Raw genomic sequence first — 4,439 nt, 5'->3', positions numbered from 1 at the left:
ACTTTCTTTGAGGCATCTTAATACTTTTTGATATGCATAATATAAGAATTTGTTAAGTGAAAGTAAGTTAGAAGTTATTTCAATATGCTCCTGAATACTAAAAATACTGAAAAGGCACAAGGATCAGTAATCATAAGTTTAATCACTGAGAAATTAATCGTGAATATTTCTGTGTATGTGGAGCACATCTTACTGGGTTCATAGACCTTTTACACAGTCACTTTCTGCTTCTCATTTTTTATTTGTAATAGTATTATAGAAATGTAGTATATATATATTATACATTTGCAGACAAAATACATGACCATGGAAAACGTATAATATTTAATTAGTGTTCTACTTATTGTTCTTATTGAAGACATTAAGTCTGACAAAGTCATAAAAGGGCTTATTAATAGGTTGGGAGTATATTTCTTTAATACTTTGCCTAAAATGCTGTCATTTAACTTATCAATGTGTAATTAGTTTTGCTTTGCATTTACGGTTTCTCAAAAATATACTGTAATGTAAAATATTATACATATCAATTTCTAACTCCACATTCAGTTTAAAATTTTCTGTAATTAAAAATATTAAATAAGATAGGGCTTTCATGTTTTAAAAAGGATTTGGGATACTTTTCTTTATTATACTATGGCTGCAGATTTAGACAATAGACTACCATATATTTAAATAGCATTGACAATTTATAGATTACTTTCAAACACGTTGCCTCATTATTGCTATGCAATATGTCTATAACTAAACAGGCTAAGTATTTATCTTCATTTTACACCTGAAAAAACTTGAAACCAATAGCATAATTGACTTGCCCTAAAATAGGCCATTAAATAAACAAATTTGAGGGTTTTTATTCCTAGTTTTGTGCCCTTAACACACTATACTTTGAAAACTGNTTTTTTTTTTTTTTTAAACTGCTTTTTAAATCTCTTTGGTGCTTGATAGCCTATTTAGGGTTGAAAAGATTACAGAAGCACCAAAGTCATTGTAAATTCTATTTAACATCATTATTAATCTTTATTATGAAATTACTTTTGCTTTAAATAGAATGTTGGAAATTTCGAACAACTGCTGAGGATTTTAGTCTTCTCAAGATCAACTGTTAAGTAGGAACAAATAAATTGTACGTTTACTTTTCATGTACAAAGGAAATGAATAATTTTAGTGTTTTAAATAGCAGTACTGACTTCAGTTTGGGCAAATAATGCTTTGGTACAAAGTTTAATTATAATTCTCACAGTTGTTATGGCATAACTGTTACATTTCAAATCATTGATATTTAGAAAAATTTTCTAAATTGGTCAAATCAGGTATTTAAGTTGGGTTGATTTTAATTTTTATAATGGTAGTTATACATTTTATCATGTATAGATTGTAAAATAGTAAGATGTAATTTTTTAATTCAGTAAAACTGAAAATATCTATCTAGAGTAATACAAATGTTGGAATGTAAAAATTATTGAAAATTTTAGATGTTTGTCTCTGAATTTTAGATGCTGCTACTTTTTCTTAAAACCAACAAACAAAAAATTCCTAAATCCTTCCTCAAAAGATTGTTTTATTTTATGGAAGCCCTAAGACTATATTCCCCTGAAACATATGTATTTAAAATAACCAGGGATATTTAATAATATGTATATATTTTGTTCAGTCAGTTTTGCAGGATCAAAGAGTGGAGGTTTGCTGATTAATAGTAATTGTAACTGAGGTCTTTTAAAGCAGTACCATTTCATTTCTTTACTAATGACATGTCACGGTGGTTCTTTTTATTGTCACTTGGGTAATGACATAGCATTACAGATAACAGTTATCTTATTATACGTAATAAATTATTTTAAGCCCAGAGTGAATTTGTTTAAAAGAAATTGACTTACTCCGTTTTCTTTGTTAAAATTAATTTTATTGTGTCTAGAATATTTTCTTTAATGGAATTAATCTAAGCTCATGTTTGTCAGTTTAAATCACCCCATCAATTTAAGTGTCATGAACTTTTAATGCCTTTGGTATGGAAATTGTGTGGCATTTTTCAGACAGATAAGGTTGAGACTCCCAGTAGATGGTAAATGTGAGTGTCCTCAGTACAGTCATCAGGGAAATCCAGTTTGAGTACTTATTGCCGGGTCTGTGTTCTGGACTCTTGTAGCTATATATCAGTGACTAAAGGATCTTCACACCTGATCATATATCTTTAAGTCCTTTTGATGTACATATTGATTTAAGAAGTTTTAGTTTGAAGTTTCCAGTGCTATCTTTTCCCTTTTAGAGAATCACTCTAAGAATCCTTATTAATATAATCCTCCATAGCTGTTACATAACGTGTTTACCTCTCCTTGGAGATGACTTGATTAAATGTTCATAGGAAATATGGATATATTCCATTCAAAAAGAGCAGTTTCTCCATTTTATATTTCGCTAAGGCATATACTGTGGATGAATAGGAAAAGTGCCTTATATCAAGCAACATTTCTTGTTTCTTATCAAAACAATTCTTAGCACACATAATGTGTTCAAGGGTGTGCTACTGCCAGAATCTCACCTCATCTTTATAAATAATTTAAATTGAGAAACCATATATACAGGACTTATTTTTATGCCTTGCTTTTATAGGAATATTATTTGGAGTTTTTTGTTGCTTGGTCTTAGATATTTTAATGACACCACTTTGGCATATATTGGACTTATAATTATATTGTATTTTTATTTTTTTATTAGTTTCAGGTGTACAGAGCAATGTAATAGTTGTCCTTTTCACCCCTCACAAAGTAACAACCCCCTCCCCCCATCCACTGCCTTCCCATCCCCGATATCATACTTATCTATGGAATTATAATTATAAATGAAGGGAGTTTGTGATCTTATTTCCTGGAGTTAAGATGCAGATAATTTTTTGAATTCCAGAGATACAGTTGATAGAGGGATAGATACATGAACTTTGAAATCCTATGCCACTTTAGAGTTATTGTTGACTAATCTTATAAGTCTGAGATACATCACTCATTTTTTTCCCCAGAAAAACATTGTTCACCCTGGTGATGAATATTTGTCACAGCTCATAGTACCATTAAACAATTTTTCTTTACTGCATTCTCCTCATTGTATTGGCTGCTGACTTACGCATTCTGTCCACTTCCACAAGCTTATACATTTAAAACATACTGTTATTTATAGTGTATGTAAACTTTATAGTATATAACTTTTCTGTTGTCTTTAGTTTCATTCTTAAAATTTTTATAATTCCATGACACCTTACTAGTCTTAAAAAATTATCTTGCTTTTTAGTGTTGGAGCTCTGATTTTATTCCTCTGTGTTTTTTAGTTTTAATAGGTTGGTGCAATGGTTAATTTTCTTTCTGTTTATTACCTTATTTTGTATTGAAGTGTTAATCTTTTGTTAGAATAAATTTTTAGAAATGGTTGCTATTCTTTTATTTGCTTGCATTTTCATGTTTAGTAGATTTTTCTTGCAAAAATTCAGTTACTAAATTGAAAGTCGGCTATGTCCAAGGCATTGTTTGGTATACTTTGGATTTCATTGCACCAGGGAGAGCGTATGAACAAAAATAGATGGATATATAGAAAGAGCCCAGATGAAGGATTGTAGTTGAGCTGAGCAGCAGTGCATGAACTTAGGACAAGAGTTGGGATGTCTGTGATTAAGTTGGAGCCGTGATAAGGCAGTTTGGTGAAAGCTTTCTGAGTGACTGCCTTCTTGACTGATGTTCAACGCTTGTAGGTTTTGTTGTGTCAGCAAAAATCACTGGTTATGGTTGTAAGAAGAGTATAAAAATGGTAAAAATGTATGAAATGCTATATTTTTTAAAAAAAGACAGTTTTAAAATTAGTTAATATGTGTGAATCTATTTAAACATTAGATTTTTTTTAAAGTAATTCGTAAAACCTTTCTGGGAAAGATTTAATAAGCCTTATTTAAAATTTTGTTTGTAAAGCCATTTCCATAATTCTATCAGAAAGCGTGACTTAATTATGGAACATCCCCCTTTTAGATCTAATAATTACGTTAAACAACTTGTTTTTTTAATTTAAGACTTCCTTTATATATTTTTAAAATCTAAATATTGGCATAAAAACATTTTGGGAGGAGGTATGGATTGTATAAATTTTACATTGTAGCATTTAGTGTAACTATTTTCCTTTTTACCTAGTGTGAAACCCAAAAGTAGAATTCCCAGTCTGAGATGTTTTGTCATACTCATTTTACTCAGTTGGCAACAGAGCCCTATGTGTCTCAACTGAGGTAATTTAAAAGGGAATCAGCTCTGCTTATGAACCAACATAAATATTAGCGTTCAGTGCCTACCTTGGTCATGTGAGACTCGAGAGTGTAGAAGTCTCATATTGTGGGCTGCAGGGCTTAAATGATTTACTTTTAAACTTATAGGCTTTTAAGCATCATTTCCTACTACAGACATTTGTAGAAA

At 30.2% G+C, this 4,439-nt stretch overlaps 1 protein-coding gene across 1 annotated transcript in view; it reads left to right on the top strand.

Annotated features, from left to right (window-relative positions):
• Positions 1-4,439, top strand: part of PRMT3 (protein arginine methyltransferase 3) — a 140,131-nt gene that overhangs the window by 14,891 nt on the left and 120,801 nt on the right. The window lies entirely within an intron of this gene.

The sequence above is a fragment of the Hipposideros armiger genome, unplaced genomic scaffold (assembly GCF_001890085.2).
Source record: "Hipposideros armiger isolate ML-2016 unplaced genomic scaffold, ASM189008v1 scaffold_159, whole genome shotgun sequence".
Taxonomy (NCBI): domain Eukaryota; kingdom Metazoa; phylum Chordata; class Mammalia; order Chiroptera; family Hipposideridae; genus Hipposideros; species Hipposideros armiger.
Note: the sequence above shows the minus strand (reverse complement) of the source record. Positions and strands in the feature narration are given on the sequence as shown.